Raw genomic sequence first — 17,489 nt, 5'->3', positions numbered from 1 at the left:
ATAATAAAAAATAAATACACAAAAAAAGCAGCAGCTCCCCTCGTGGATAGGCTTGGTTTGGTGTACATAGGTCTCTGGGGCTGCTCTCGGAGGCCCTTCCATGATGGTTGCAAGGATGAATGGCGGCACCTCAAGCTCCGCTGCAACTAATAGCTACAGGGCACTCTAATGAGTCTGATCTCCTTGTGCCACAGCAAAGCCAAGGTGTATTTTCCAGGCCTGCCTCGTTTCAAAATCCTAGTCCATGTACTTTTGTGCTACCACAGATGAGATGTACTTGCTTTGGTGGCTGTCTTCTTAGCCAAGATCTCTTAGGGGGTGGCAGCAGTTTCTCTAGGTGCCGGCAGGGATTTATGCTGCTGCTGCCTGGAGGCAGAGGCGAGGTGCATTGCAGGAGGTGACGTGCACACCTTCACCTTCACCGACACCGACAGCTCCCTCCGCTAACTCCCAGCCCCCAGCCAGATCGCGATTGCTAGGGGGAGGGCTCAGTTCCTTTATGGCGCTGGCGGATTGGTGCTGCCGCTGCCTGAGGCACTGGGCGCTACCGGAAATGGGAGGGCTCAGTTCCTTTTAGCGCTGGCCGGATTGGCGCTGCCGCTGCCTGAGGCACTGGGCTGCCGGAAATGAGCTGCAGCGGAAGCCCTTGCCCCAGCCTCAGCCAACTCCCTGCTGGGATGGAGCAGAGGTGGGGGCTGTTTTTTCCCTGTTGGCACCCGGGATTTGGGATTCGCACAGCCAGTGCTGGAGGTGAGATGTGCTGTGGAAATGAGGTGTGTGCTCCCACTCCCGCAGCTGAGGCCGAAGTGCCCGCCCCTGTGGCTGCTGCCGCTGCTGCGAACTCCCTGCCAGGATGGCACGGGGTGGAGGCTGTTTTTTCCCTTGTGCCACCCAGGTTCGGGATTTGGGCTACCCAGCAGTTATATATGGAGTGAGAGTTTTTCTCTCCATGCGGGGTTAAATGTTCTTTATCTCTTCTCTAGAGACAGTACTATGAGTGTGTTCAGTCTCTCTGTCTCTTCCCTTTGTCTCTCAGGAGCTCCGAGCGCTTGCCTCGTCTTGGGCTAGGGCTCCCACCTCCCCTGCCCATCTCGGGCTGGCCCGTTTTGCAATCTCCCCAGTTCGCACTCACTCACTCAGGTATCTTTGAGGTTCTCTTCTTTCTGGAGTCCGTATTTTCTCCTTCCACTCTTGCAGGTGAGAGTAATGTCCTCCTCAGTTCGATCGATGGGGCAGACGAAGTTTACAGAGCTCCCTTCCTCTCCGCCATCTTGGCTCCTCTCAATTATTTTCCTGATGGCTGCCTTGGAGATGACAAAAAGCATTTTAATTTGTAACAGTCTGGTTTAGATTAATATCAACTTAATTTCAATAGTATACAAAAACTTGGCTCCAGTACTGCTGCATTCCCTACCTCCTTTGTGCTGATAGTGTCCCATGGATGACATCTTTATACATTGTATGCTGATCAACCCAGATTTGTAATTACTACTTTTATTTAGTTCTTTCAATAAGAAAAAATTATATAAACAAATGTACATTTGTACTGTATTTACCTGTGTACTTTTTGTGGTGTCTTTGTTACTTTATGTGGATTAAAGTAGTGTATTATTGGCTGCATAAATCTTTTTCTTTTTATGTTTATTTTGAGAGCGAGTGAGCAGAGGAGGAGCAGAGTGAGAGGGAGACAAGGAATCCCAAGCAGGCTCCACAGTGTCAGCACAGAGTCCAATGGAGGGCTCAAACCCACGAACTGTGAGATTGAGACCTCAGCTGAAATCAGGAGGACACTTAACTGACTGAGCCACCTATGTGCTCTTGGCCATAGAAATGTTGAGTTATTTCTTTCAATTCAAATGAAACCTGAATGTGTTCATCTCAGTGCTTTCTGGTTCCCATGGGGTTGCTGATGAGAAATAAGCATTTAATCTTACTAAGGATCCCTTGTACATGATCCATGAGGAGTTGCTTTTCTCCTGCATATTTCAAGATTCTCATTGCTTCTAGCTTTGACAGATTGATTCTCTTTGTCTCATTGTGGCTGTCTTTGTATTTATCCTCCTTGGACTTTTGAGTTTCTTGAAGGTGTAGATTGATTTTTTTTTTAATTAAATAGTTTATTGTCAAATTCGTTTCCATATACCATCCAGTGCTCTTCCCCACAAGTGCCCTCCTCCATTACCGCCACCTCTTTTCCCCCTTCCCCCTTTAACTCTCAGTTCACCTTCAGTATTCAATAGTCTCTCAAGTTTTGCGTCCCTCTCTCTTCCCAACTCTTTTTCCCTCTTCCTCTCCCCCTGGTCCTCCATTAGGTTTCTCCTGTTCTCCTGTTAAACCTATGAGTACAATCATATGGTATCTGACCTTCTCTGCCTGGCTTATTTCACTCAGCTTGACACCCTCGAGGTCCATCCACTTTCCTACAAATGGCCAGATTTCATTCTTTCTCATTGCCATGTAGTACTCCATTGTGTGTATATATACCACATCTTCTTGATCCACTCATCAGGTGATGGACATTTAGGCTCTTTCCATGTTTTGGCTATTGTTGACATTGCTCCTATGAACATTGGGGTATATGTGCTCCTGTGCATCAGCATTTCTGTATCTCTTGGGTAGATTGATGTTTTTAATCAAATTTGGGAAGTTTTCGTTATTTTTCTTTCATATATTCTTCCTCCCCTTTTTTTCTCTTTTGGGACATTTAATGTGTGTTTATTGGTGTACTTGATGATGTCCCAGAGGTATCTGACACTCCCTTCACTTCATTATTTTTCTTTCTCTTCCTCAGATTGCATAATCTTAATGTACCTATCATTAGGTTTGCTCATTCTTCTGCCTATTTAATGCTGAGATGCTGTACTGAATTTTTCATTTCAGGTATTGTACTTGTCAGCCCCAGAATTTCTAACTGGTTCTCATTTATAATCTTAACTCTTTATTCTATTTGGTGAGACATTGTTCTTCTACTTTTCTTTAATGTCTGAGATGTGGTGTCCTTTATCTATATAAACATACTTAAAACAGCTGAGGGAAGTCTCTGTCTAGTACTTGAAATGTCTAGTCTTTGTCAGGTAATTTCTTTTGATTGCCTTCTTTCCCCTGTGAATGGACCATATTTTCTTAATTTGCATATCTTATAAATATTTTGTTGAAAAGTAGGTATTTAATATGACAGGTATGGAAATCCGTTTATCCCTCTTTCCCAGGGCTGCTTGTTCTTTCTGTTTGTTACTGTTTAAAGGCTTTCCTCAATTACTTCTGTAGATCTCTGCTTCGTTGTTTTTCTGCTGAACTAATGATTGCAAAGAGATTTCCTTACAGGCTTAGAACCAATAAGTCTCTAACCTTTGCTTAAAGGATCCAGCACATCTTCCACACTGAGCCGTACAGTTTAGGACTCTATTGTAGCCTTCTCGTCCCTACTAGTGCCGAGCCTTAATCTTAAGCAGAAATGGGATTTTGCAGGGCCTTCTTAGGTCTTTTCTGAGCGTGCATGTGGCCTTCTAGATGCCAGAACCATGTGGAGCTTTTAAAATCCCTCTATAGATAGCTCATTCCCAATGTTTTCCTTGTAAGTATTTTTTTTTTTTTGAAATCTATCATTTGCCCAGATTGTTACTACATGAGGCACCAGATAGGTAATAGTTGACTTTGATTGATGAATAAACCTTCCCCTGGAGAAAGGCTGTTAATACTGGGTGAGATCCAAGGCAAGTCAAGCAAAGGTAGCCTTAATAAAATAGGGAACTTCGGGAACAACCAGAAAGGTCAAGTAATGACAGTCTCTGAGGAATGGGATTTGAGCCCCAACCTTACTGTGCTTCCACTGGCTGCCAGGCTGCTAATTTTCAATGTGATTGTGGGCTGTTCATTTTCAAGGTTACTGCAGAGCTAGGGAGGAAGAGACGGAATAGTGCAAGATCTAAAAGGCCACAAAGCATACTGTTTTTACCAGGGTCCAGCTGATGTTCCCCAATTACTATAATCTTCTGTTTAATTCACAGAGTCCTGAAAAAGTTCATTCTGATGGTTTTTGCCAGTGTGTTCACTGCTTTGTTGGAGGAAAGAATTTCTGGAGGTCCTTATTTGACCATTTACCTGACCTCACCCTGGTCATTGATTTTTTTTTTTTTTTGTCTTTGCAGTACATGCACAGAGACTATAAATTTCCTTCTAAGTATGGATTTAAGTGCATTTTATGACTTGTGATGTCTTTTTAATGATTATTTGGTTATAAATATTTCCTGATTTCCATTAGATGTCTTGTTGACCACTGAAGAAGTGTGGGGTTTATTTTCAAAATATTTGGGACTTCTTGTTGTCTTTTAGAATGGACTTTTTAGTCTTTATATGTTGAACCTTTCTTTATGGTCTAGCATACGCCCTAGTTTGTTAAATGTTCTGTGTACACTTCGCAAAGAAACTTACATGGGGCACGTGTTGATGCCTTCTTCTGTTTATGTGAGTCAGGTCCAGTTTGTTTATTTTACATTTCACATCTTCTGTATTTTTTAAAATTTGGTCTGCTTATTCCATCAGTTACCAAGAGAAATGCATTTTTTTTGTTTTATAGATCTTTGTAGATAAAGTTTTAGAATTACAGTCTCCTTATGGATTGATCCCTTTATACTTATGAAATGCCCAGCTTTTATAAACTCTCTTTTTTTATCCTAAAGTTTACTTGGTTTAGTTATACCAGCTTTCTTTGATTAGCTTTGCGATGGCCTATCTTTAACATTTTTCAACATATCGGTGACCTTATATTTTTAAGAACTAACTCTGATAAGCAGGAGATAGTAGAAATTTTGATTTCTTAAAATTAATTCTGCCAGTGATTGTCATAGAGTTTTTTAAACTTCTGTTAATATTCTTAGGCTTAAATCTATCAAGTATATTAGGTCTTCTTTGTTCTTCATGTCTTGTGGGATGTGAGCAAGCAGGTATTCTTGACTCAGACTTTCTTCTTCTGTTGTTTGATTAAATATCCTTCTACTGTTCTACCCTAGTGTTTTCATCAGTTGCTGGAAAATGCAGGAAGCTTCTAGAACACCAATTACCCTGGCCCCACAGCTTTTGTTGTTCTTACGCATTTTGTGTGTTTGTATATTTTTAAATTCCAGAAGGAAATTATTTTATATAATTACTGTTTACTAAGTCTTGCTCACATATATCCTTTGTAAAATTTTTCTTGTCTGCATATGCTTGAGTTCTCTTTTCTTTTGCCTGATGAACATCTTCATTGTTCTCTTTAGTGTGAGTCTCCTGAGAATGAATTTTTAAAAATTTTACTTGAAAATATATTTCATTTTCATTTCTTAGGAAACACTGGTTATAGAATTCTTGGTTGGCATTTATCATTCCACTCCGTATATGTTGATTGTCTTAAGGCTGAAAATTTTCAGCCTTTTGAGAAATCTGTTGCTCTTTTTGGAAATCTCTTGTTGTCTGTCTCTCCTTGTTTCACTTGTCCCTGTGTGTTTTCTGCTGTTTCACTCTGAGTCTGCATATGGTATCTTTTTTTAAATTTTTCTTGCTTTGTGAGTTCTTGGACTTCTTATGTGTAGGTAGGGACGGGTGTTTTCCATGCTCATCTTCTAGTCATTCTCTCTTCATATACTTCCTGTGCTTCATTTTTCTCTTCCTGTGACTAATAATTAAATATTTACTCAACTTCTTCTTTCCATTGTTTGTTTCTCATATTCTCTCTGGTATTTTCTTTTTTTGTCTCTCCCCTTTGTTTAGGACATTTTGGCCTTATATTCTAGTTTACTTCTTGTACTGTGCCTCATTTGTTGTTAAGCTCCACCTTTGAGTTTTAAATTTCTGACATTTTGGCAAGGGGTTTTGGTCCCTGACCTCATTCTCGTTCATTTTTACCCTGAGATGCCCTTGGGGTCTTGGCTTAGAGACCAGGGTGTCCTGTTAGACTCCCTGCTGGGCATGCTGTGAATCTTAACCTCTTCCCTTTTGTTTCTTCAGGTCTTAGAGCCAAACCCCAACATTGTTGCTGAACAGGCAGGTATCTTCAGAGGACTAGTGACTTTTGTGCTCGGTTGTTTTGCTTTCTCTTCTGGGTTCGTGCTTTCTTTCAGAACTAAACTGGTAGTTCTCTACGATCTTCTGTGATCTTAGATGCTTTTAAGATCATGTCATCTTACTCAGCATTACTTAATCTGGAAGGTTAGTCTGAATAACCTTGTCAGCCACAACTGGAAATGAAACTTGGTTTTAAATTTTGATTTAACCTTTGGTTTAACTGTCCTCTAGTAGTGGTACCTATTGTGAACACTTGCTATAAAGAAATGTAAAGAACTTAGGATGCATCCAGTTGCATAGTAGTGAGTAATTTTTCCAATTTCATTTTTCAACATTTTTGTCCTAAATATAATTCTGGAAAAATGCCTTTGTGTTTCTGCTTCACTATCAAGTTTTTTGGCTGTGTTACACCAATCAGACCATTTACTGGTTTTATTTACATAATCAAATTTTAACTTTCAGGGTCTCCTGTGGCTCTTCTGGTTTCTGGGCATATTTATTTAAAAATCTTGTCGTTAGCTGTATTAGCCTTTATTTCCTCAGGTGTAGGTTTTATGTTAAGCTTGCTGTTTCATTATTCTGTTAGTCTTCTGAAAATAATTGGTCAATATTGGTTGTAAGTTGTATTTTAAAACGGCTTTTGTATTTAAGATTGCTTGACAGCCAGTGTGCAGATACGGTAGAAGTTTATTCCGGCCTGCCCTCAGGATGGGAGAGCACTGCTAGTGTGACAGTGAGCACTTGTGTAAAGTGGCTGTCGTTGCCACTGATGGTCACCACCTGGATGCATTAATTCATTAGGGGTGGCCAAAGAGGGCCTTTGTAAGCTGATGGGCTTTATGAGTTGACTTTTACAAAAGCAAACCTAGATTCATCAACTATTTAATTAATTAGAAGAATAAAACATGATCTGGGCCGAAGTTGGACGCTCAACTGACGGAATCTCCCAGGCACCCCCCTGGACTTTCCTTCATAACCTTGAGCTGGCTCTCCAGCGTTGTCTGAAGCTGACCAGTAAGTCATTCTGCAGTATCACTGGAGTGAACTCATGGATGTGATGTGCTCGATGTCTTGACCCACTGCACTTACCCTTTTTGTTCAGATTGTCAAGTCTTGGACATTTGAGCTTCTCATACCCAGTAGGGTGGCTATAAGAAAACAAAGCAGGCAATAACAATTGTAGAAAAACTAGAGACTTCATGCATTGCTAATGTGAGATGTTACAGCTGATTTGTAAAACCATTTAGCAGTTATTCAGGAGGTTAAACAAAGTCACTACTATATGTCAGAAATTCGCTCCTAGTATAGACCTAAGAGAAATGAAAACAAGTGCACACAGAAACTTGCATATGAATTTTATAACTTGTTATTCATAGTATCCAAAACGTGGAAAACATTCAGATGTCTGTCAGCTGATGCGTGGATAAACTAGCACAGTGTATTCATATAATGAACAATAGACATACGGTTTGGCAATAGAAAGAAACAAAGACCTGATTCATGGTGAAACGTGGATGAACTTTGAACACCATAAGCTAAGGGCACCTGGATGGATCAGTTGGTTAAGTGTCTGACTTCAACTCAGGTCATGATCTCATGGTTCCTGAATTCGAGCCCAGTATTGGGCTCTCTGCTGTCAGCACAGAGCCTGCTTGGGATCCTCTGTTCCTCTCTCTCTTCCCCTCCTCCACTCGTGCTGGTGCACGTGCTCACTCATGAACTCACTCGCTCTCTTTCTCGCAAAAAAGAAATATTAAAAAGGGTTTTCCAAAAACAGTAAGTGAAAAAAGCTAGTTAAAAAAAGACCACGTGTTGTATAATTTCTTTTCTATGAAATGCCCAGAATATGCAAATGTATAGATACAGAAAGTGGATGATTGGGTTTCTTTGGGCTGGGAGAAGTTGGAGGGAAATGGGAGTGAGTGCTAAAGGGTACCCATTTCTTTTTGGGGTGATGGAACGTTCTTAACTTGATTGTGATTGCCCAGCTCTGGAAATAACAAACCATCAGATTGTATGCTTTTGATGAGTGAACATGTGAAGGGAAAGGAGTATTTGCAGTACATAACGGAGGTTAAATTTCTTAAATTAGAACATGTTCTTACGAATTAGACTAAAGCCTGGTTTAAGGTGGTCAGAACACACATGAAGAGACCGTGGTTTTAGTCACCATATAATAAAATGCTCTAGGTGCTGGGAATACAGATGTAGAGAAGAGCTATGAACTGTATTTATGTAACTACAGGAGAGTAGCAGGGGACACAAGCAGCTCTTCCAGACTGTGCTAACTGAAACAAGGGAGCGTGAGAGAGAAGGGCAGTGTGGGGAGGGCTTGTGATTGCTTGGTTTCCCCACATGCGAAAAGGAGATCCTCTCTCTGAGGAAGTGGCATCTAAGCTTAAGACCCGAATGATGAGCCTGCCATGCACAGGAAGTGGTTTAATACCAGGGTAAGATCGTTACAAGCAGAGCAAACAGCAATGAATGTCCTGGGGTAGGTGGGCTGGGTCTGAACTTAGTGTATAGTTAAAGGGTGGAACTCTTAGTGGGGTAGGAAGTGTTAAGTGGTAAAGCAGAGTTAACAGGAAGCTATTTCAGTAGTCATGGTGAGAAGTGTGTTAGCCTGGACTAGTTTGGAACAATGGAGACCAGGTAAGTGAACAGATTTAGTGTGAATTTTCTGAGGTAGGGAATAATTAGGAGTGGAAGGGGGACAGTTAACCAATGAAGAATGTTAAATCCTATAAAATTAAAGAGATAAGGATAAGTAGACCCTTGTCACTCAGTCTCAATTTTATCACAAATTTAAATAATGGGAATCTAGTTTTTTACCTATTAGATTCATAAAAAGTAAAGTTTGACAAGGGTGTGGAGAAATAGTTCTCATAGAGTTGGGAATTCAAACTGGAATTACTTTGGGGGCAATTTTGACCAACATCTGTCAGTTTTAAAATATTGGATCATGAGGTCTATGCACTTACAAGTATGTTTGCCTAAGAAGGGGAAAATAAAGGTAGAAGGACATATCTTGCCTTATTGTGTATAGCAGAAGGAAAAATAACGACCAGGAGAAACCCAGACATCCATCACTAGAGACACGACTTACATTGAACTCATGGAGTAGGCTGCCACAAAACCGTGAAGTTGATTTGGGTGCACACATATGAACATAGGTATAGATCTCTAAGACACGTTATCTGAAGAAAGATGTAAAATACTGTATTTGACTTTTTGTGTACATTTTTTTAAAAGCCATGCATTTACATGCTTTGTGCACATGAAAGACTCTTCTAAAGGTGTCTCCAGTCTCAGGAATTTGAGGAAAGAGATAATTCTCACTTTACATTTTCCTTTCTTACTTGAAGGTATATAGAGAGAAGGCATGAGTAGGGGAGGCACAGAGAGAGGGAGGGAGAGAATCCCAAGCAGGCTTCATGCTGTCAGTGTGGACCCGATATGAGGCTTACACTCATGAACCAGAAGATTATGACCTGAGCTGAAATCAAGAGTCACCTGCTCGGGGCACCTGGGTGACTCAGTCGGGTAAGCGTCCAGCTTCAGCTCAGGTCATGATCTCACAGTGTGTGGGTTCGAGCCCCTCGTCGGGCTCTGTGCTGACAGCTCAGAGCCTGGAGCCTGCTTCACATTCTGTGTCTCCCCCTCTCTCTGACCCTCCTCTGCTCGCACTGTCTCTGTCTCTCAAAAATCAATAAAAACCATAAAAATTAAAAAAAAAAATCACCTGCTCAACAGACTGACTAGCCCAGGGGCCCCTATGAGAGTCTTTGCCCATGTCTCCTTCTCATGAGAGACTCCTGTGAGTACAGGGCTGCTAACATCCGTGTAGCATGTGAGCACAGAGACTCTTGGTGCATGTGGCCGAGTACCCAGGTTCTGTTCTTAAAAGACAGTTTGTTTTTATTTAAACATACTGTTGTTGAATATATCATGAATGCCTTTGACAGACAGCACATCCAGATTTTAAATTCTTAAAGTCGTTTTCTGAATTTTTTGCGTGTGATTTACATTTACTATAGAGGATTTGGAAAGTTCAGTACCAATGTATATATTCTACTCCCCGTAGTCTACTTGGGTTGTTTGGATGACGGTTCGTCTCTTTGTACTTCAGGGCGTTCTCATGCGGTTGCAATCCTGCTTTCTGTGGTTTATTTTCCCTCCCAAACTTCTTAAGCATTCACCTCTAGCATATGTGGAAAAAGGAATATTAATGGCTAAGGTCCTACCTCTTAATGAGAGAAGTAGTTATTTTCAGGTTCTCAACATTAATAGCTTTGTGACATATATCTCTCTATAGGTAGGCATTTTTCTGCATTTATGAGTATTCACTTAGAGATTCTTAGCAATACAATTAACTAAGTTGAACAGTTTTAATTTTTTAAGCTCTGATGATTTATGGAAATGCATTCCTTTTATGGTCCCTCCAGCAATTTGAGAGTACTTGTCTTATGTATTATGCAGAGAAGAAGATTATCAAAGTGACTCCTCGCCACTGCATATTATACCTTTAATTTTTCTGGTTTGGTAAGCAGAATTCTTAGTGGAATTCCCATTTGTTTTAAAGTGGAACAACTTTTTTTAAACACCGTATAAATCTTTTATCTTTTCTCTTGTTGAATTTCCTACTGACTTTCTTTTTCTCTTTGAGTGGAAACACCACCAAGCACTCTGGAAAAACCAAAATGCCTGAAAGACCATTATGATTCTTTTCTTTATCATGAAGTTAAAAGAAAATATGTAGCTTTTTAATTCATTGTCACCTACTTGCTGTGAATAAAGTCCAATGAGGACGTTAAAATGGGCTTGGAGTGGTCAACCCTACTTGTAGGCAGTTTTAACATTGCTGATGGCTAGGAATAGGAATAGTCCTGTGTCACATCTCTGTCTAGGAAGGTGTGTGTGCAGGTTCTAATTCAGATTTGGAATAGCTGTGACCCCGCCTTGAACCTCTGTCCTTGTACTCTTTCCCACTGAACAAAGAGGCACAGACTAAGGGGTGCCAGGGTAGCTCAGTTGGTTTAGTGTCCAACTTCAGCTCAGGTCGTGGTCTCACAGTTTGTGAGTTCGAGACCTGCATCAGGCTTACTGCTGTCAGTGCAGAGGCTGCTTCAGATCCTCTGCCCGCCTCGCTGCTTCTCCCCCATGCATGTTCTCCCTCCCTCTCTTTCTCAAAAAAATAAAGTATGGACTAACTTGTAAGCGTTCATCTTTAGGCACATCAGTTGACTTTTTGGTTTTTACCAGCAATCCCTCTGTTTTAGACAAAATTTAATTTAGGTAACTTCTTGTTCTGACCAAAATTCAGAGAGAGCAGATTTGTTTAATGCACCTTTTTTCTTTCTAAAGGAAAATAATATGTGAAAGTAGGGGTCTCTACAAATGGTGCAATGTTTTAAATCTTTTTATTTATTTTAAGTTTTTTTTTTTTTTTGAGAGAGAGAGAGAGAGAGGGAGAGGGGGAGAGAGCATGCACGTACAAGCAGGGAAGGGGCAGAGAGGAGAGACAGAATCCCAGGCAGGCTCCACACTGTAAACACCCGACTGGCTCAGGTGCCCCCAAAAATAAAATCTTAAAAAAAAAAAAAAAAAAAGGGTTCATGACCCAGTGGGGGAAAGGTTGGTTAAGAATTCCCTATGAAGTATGCTTTTCAAGTGTATTATTTAATTAATTTACAACGTGAACCAAAACCAAGAGTCAGGTGCTTAACCAACTGAGCCATCCAGGCTCCCCTAAAAATTCTTACTGAGGAGTGCCTAGGTGGTTCAGTCTGTTATGCGCCTGACACTTGATACTGGCTCAGGGCACGATCTCATGGTCTGAGAGTTGGAGCCCCACCTTAGGCTCTGCGCTGCCAGCACAAAGCCTACTTGGAGTTCTCGCTCTCCCTGCCTGTCTCTCAAGCATCCTTGTGCACTGTCTCTCTCAAATAAATAAACCAAAAAAATTTTTATGGAGATATAATTGCTATATAATGTTATGTTAATATTAGGTGTATAGCATGATTTGACACATGTATTTATTGCAAGATTATATGCAATTTATTCTAATGACCTGCATTAGATTTCACATTCACAGCCTATGTTGATTTGAACTGTAAATTCACATCAGAAATAGTTGATATGTACTTAGATTTCATAATATATAGTTAGAAATGTAGATTTACATCCTCAAGTTCTTTTTTTTTTTAATGTTTTTATTTATTTTTTTGATACAGAGAGAGACAGAGCATGAGAGGGGGAGGGGCAGAGAGAGAAGGAGACCCAGAACTGGAAGCAGGCTCCAGGCTCTGAGCTAGCTGTCAGCACAGAGCCCGACGCGGGGCTTGAACCCACGAACGTGGGATCATGACCTGAGCTGAAATCAGAGGCTTAACCGACTGAGCCACCCAGGCGCCCCTACATCCTCAAGTTCTGAGCTATATTTGAAAGTGTTCCAATAACAGACCCAAGTTACTAGAATTTTTATTTTATTTTTTAAAAATAATCTCTACGGGGCCTCTTTTAGGGCAGGATCACAAATGTGGAGTGGGAGAGCAGGCACACGCTGGACGCCAGCACCTTTGTGTCTGTCCCTCACGGTGTCCACTCTGCTACCTCCTGCTCTTTGACTTTCTCGGCCAGCTCCAGGTGGAATCGTCTGAGAAGAGGGGGCAGGACAGTGCTTGGACTGGAGGCGTAGAGTTCGCTACAGAGGAGTGCTGGTGAGAGGGGGAAGGAGCCCGGAGACTCCAGTCCCTGGAAGGGGAAGGTCCTGGGAGAGTGTTCTAGAGCCTGTCCCCAACTCTGCTCTTCTTGTCGCTTTATGAAGTAGGGAGTGTGATGTTTAATTTCTGGAAGACTTGGCTTGTGTGCAACTATCCCCATCTGCTGGAGGGTCTGGGCTTTGCTGCTCAAAGTAAAGTTCCATGAGATTTTGCTCACAGGAAGGGTTATTCCCACTGGAGTGTGTGTATCCCAACTTATTTTTTTTTTAATGTTTTTAATTTATTTTTGAGAGACAGAGACAGCGTGAGCAGGGGAGGGTCAGAGAGAGAGAGGGAGACACAGAATCTGAAGCAGGCTCCAGGCTCTGAGCTGTCAGCACCGAGCCCGACAAAGGGCTCAAACTCACAAACCGCGAGATCGTGACCTGAGCCGAAGTCAGACGCTCACCTGACTGAGCCACCCAGGCGCCCCCCGCCCCCAACTTCTGAATGTAGGTGTTGTACTCATTTCTTATTAAAAAGGAAATAGAACTATGGGGTGAGAGAGAACTGTGCAAAGTTCAAGGGTTAAAGCCGAATTCACACTGGGGGAGAGTGTTACTGCTGTGAAGTGAGGGGCTTTGACTAAGTGGACTCCAAAGTCCCCTGTATCTTATAATGTTCTGTGGCTTATCGTACTTTAAATTATAACCCTAATTTTGTATTGTCCTCAAACTCCTAATGTCAAATTTAAAATCTTTTAATAGGGATTATTCTTTGTAAAAATTCTTAAGAAATATTTTCAAATTTATTTAGGGGATAGTAAATTTTAGTTACCTTTACCCTGTGTAATTACCCATATGTTTTTCTTGTTTCTAATATGTTGAAAAACATTTTGAAGAAAACAAGGAAAAGAATCTTGTGTAATCCCACTACTGAGATAATGGTTAACATTTTAGTGTATCCAGTATTTATCTAACATATATATTTATTAAAACGAAAGTTTTCTGAATACACTAGTAATTTGCCTCTTTCTTTTCCTTTTAATGTCAATAATTTTCTATGTCTTTGTCAAGGTTACATAGCATTTTACTATGTAAATGGATGCAATATGGGATTCTTACCCTAGATCCTTTGGATAGAATTCAGGGAGTCTAGTGACCTGGACAGGACAGTGTTTGTGTTCACCAGGAGCATTTCTTTTCTATTGTAAATGTTGGCAACAAATCACAATAATATTAGCAAGGCCTAATACTTTGGTAATAATAATCTTCATTAGTAGGATGGCCAGACGTTTTGTATTTGATTTCTTTACAGTCATTGAACATATTTTGAAATGTTTTTTATACACCTTACTTAAAAATTATCACTTTTATATATTTAACAACATTAATCTTAGTATTGATAGGCTTTAGCAGACTGCCAAATAAATTTGTTCATTGTACAAAAAAGTTAAGAATATCAAACTATTAGAGATCATTTGCTTACGTAGGTATCTATTTTAAACACCAGAAGTGCCTAACGTTAAATCCTATGTAGATATCTGTGGTTATTTGGACACAGAATAAATAAATCTCTATAAGTAAAATTCTTCCATCAAATAAGTATTTTTCAAAGCTTTGAATGCACATGTCATATTACCTTCCAGAAATTTTATACCAGTTTACTCTTTCCATAGTATATGAAAGCACATGGTCCTTTTATTTAAATCACTAGCTTTTATATTTTCTAGATTTGTTGTGGTTTTGCACTGTAAGGGGTCTCCAGTCTGGTGTCATGCTTAAGGAACTTATGTAAATACCAAATTTGAACATTATAATATCAGGTAAAGTAACATTTCATCGTGTTTACGTGAGGCTAGTTTTTTTATTTATTTATGTCTTTTTAATTTATTTTTGAGAGAGAGAGCGTGATCAGGGGAGGGTCAGAGAGAAAGGTAGGCTCCAGACTGAGCTAGCTGGCAGCACAGAGCCCGACGCGGGGCTCAAACCCATGAACCATGAGATCATGACCTGAGCCGAAGTCGGATGCTTAAGTGACTAAGCCACCCAGGCGCCCTGAGGCTAGTTTTAGATACAGCTGGACACACCCTCTGGCAGTGTGTTGTATTCTAGAACTCCAGACTCCAGCCTCCAAGAGCCAGAGCTCCTGCTACACTGGGAGCCATAGAGGATTTGTGTAAGGTGGCCTCTTTCTTGCTTTACATTGGGAAGATGCTAAGTTGTCACATTCAAAAATAATATACACATCTGGCAGTGGAATCTTGGACGCACCAGAATGTGACCTTGACATTTTGCTGAAGAAGTAGAGATGGGGCGGTGGGGGAGACATGGGCGGAGGATAATAAGAGGAGAGAGAAGCTAGTTGTAAGAATTGATCTCTTGGTAGGATAAGATGGGTTTAGTACAAAGCTCCATGGGGGCCTAACTGGAAAATGAGAATACAAGTTTGAGTTGAGACATGTGAGTGCAGACCTGGGCCTAGGAAAGTGCCCCAAGGTAGGAGAGAAGCAAGAGAGCAGGTTCATCCTGGATTTGGATCCCACCTCTGCCACTTAGTAGCTTTGTCACTTTGGTCCTCTCAGGGATTTGTTTGCTCTCTAGTTGGGGGGTGGGATTTAACTAGGTGTGCTTTTAGATCCTTTGTGGTTGATTCTCTCTTACCTGGTGGCAGGGAATTGGGGGCATTTGTCCCTAGAGTTCTCATCCTGCATGTAGTAATTACTTGTTTGGTCAGTCATTGATCCAGGACCTGAATTATGCATCCCTCTTTAAAAAAAAAAAAAAAGTTTTTTTAATTTAGATTTTTATTTTTGAGAGCGAGAGAGAGAGAGAGAGAGATTGAGATTGAGAGAGCGTAAGTAGGAGAGTGGCAGAGAGAGAAGGGGACGGAGGATCTGAAGCGGGCTCTGTCCTGACTGCCTGATACAAGGCTTGAACTCACGAACTATGAGATCATGACCTGAGCCAAGGTTGGTTGCTTAACCGACTGAGCCACCCAGGCATCCCTGTAGAGTGCTCTTATGGGCAATTTATCAAACACCTGATTAGAACTAACTTTGGCAAAAGGTGAGAAGTGTTGGAAGTCTTTTGGTATATACGTCACAGAATAGGAAGAAATCGATGGAAAACTAAGTAAGGGCACTGAATCCAGGGCCTTCAGTTTTGTCAAGATCCTGTCTCTCTCTCCAAGTGTGGGTTTCATTTTCTTCTTTTGCACAATTGCCTATTACCAAAATGAGGGGTTATGCTCATATCTTCTAGCATCTTTAAACCAGGAAATGGTTCTTCCTCAACTGTATCTAATTAGAAAAATTCAAAAAAGGACTCCCAGTTAGCCTGGTGTGGGTTTTCTCTATGCCTGGACTGGTCTCTGTAGTCCTAGGAATGGGTTATTCTGGCCCAAATTGGGTCACATGTTCATCTATGGACCATCTCTGTGATCAGTGAAGCAGAATCTTCTAGGAAGATGTCATTTGCTTAAGGGACTACTTGGTTAGCGTAAGAAGAAAAATTGTTCAAAATACACCTGGTGTGGGGAAGATTTAAAAAAAATGGTCTGAGGAATTCATGAACTAGACAGCAGCAATCTACAAAAATTTGTTTGTACACATCCCATTAATTAAAAAAACCAAAACCACCAATATACTCTACAATGAGGTACCATCAGTTCAGCCCCATAAGGATGGTTGTTGTCAAAAAAAAAAAAAAAAAGAAAGAGAGAAAAGAAGGAAAGAAAATAAGAAAATAGTGTTGGTGAGGATGTGAAGGAAAATGTGCACTGTGCAATGTAAAATGGTGCAGCCACAATGGAAAACGGTATGGTAGTTCCCAAAGTAAAAAATTGTAGAATTACCATACGATCCACAGTTTCACTTGTAGGTATATACAGAAAAATTGAAACCATATTTGTATGGCAGTGTTCATAGCAGTACTATTGACAATAGCCAAAAGGTGGAAATAACCCAGATGTCCATTGGCAGTTGAGTGGGTAAATAAATTGTGGTCTATACACAAATGGAATATTACTCAGTTTTGAAAAGGAAGGAAATTCTGATGTATGCTTACAAACATGGATGAACCTGGCACATTATACAAAGTAAAAGAAGTCAGACACCCAGACAGACAATCTGTGATTCCACTTCTGTGAGATGCCCGAAAGAGTTGAATTCATACCGACAGAAAGTAGTTACCAGGGACTGGAGATGGGGCTAGTGGAGAGTTGGTGTTTACAGGGACAGAGTTTCAATTTGAGATGAAGAAGTTCTGGCAATAGATAGTGGTTGGTGATAAATGCATAAAAATATGAATGTACTTACTGCCTCGGAATTGTACACCAAAAAATGGCTAAAATGGTAAAATATTATGTATAGTTTACCCCACTAATTATTTAAAATACAACATATAAAACTTTTAATAATTTTAAATACAACATACAAAAACTTAAAAATACGACATCTTGGGGCGCCTGGGTGGCTCAGTCGGTTGAGTGTCTGGCTTCGGCTCAGGTCGTGATCTCACGGTTTGTGGGTTCGAGCCCCGCGTCAGGTTCTGTGCTGACGGCTAGCTCAGAGGCTGGAGCCTGCTTCAGATTCTGTGTCACCCTCTCGCTCTGACCCTCCCCTGCTGGCACTGTCTCTGTCTCTCAAAAATAAATAAAAACAAATTTTCTTAAAAATAAAACATCTTGCATATTTGGTATCTAAGTAATCATTGTAAGTGAAAATGTGTCCAGTGGAATCAAAATAAA

The 17,489-nt window shown here is 40.7% G+C and overlaps 1 protein-coding gene across 2 annotated transcripts in view; it reads left to right on the top strand.

Annotated features, from left to right (window-relative positions):
- Positions 1-17,489, top strand: part of CPEB1 (cytoplasmic polyadenylation element binding protein 1) — a 91,382-nt gene that overhangs the window by 38,205 nt on the left and 35,688 nt on the right. The gene's annotated exons all lie outside the window — the stretch shown is intronic.

This window comes from Suricata suricatta, chromosome 9, assembly GCF_006229205.1.
Source record: "Suricata suricatta isolate VVHF042 chromosome 9, meerkat_22Aug2017_6uvM2_HiC, whole genome shotgun sequence".
NCBI lineage: Eukaryota > Metazoa > Chordata > Mammalia > Carnivora > Herpestidae > Suricata > Suricata suricatta.
This window is presented reverse-complemented; position numbering and strand designations above follow the sequence as displayed.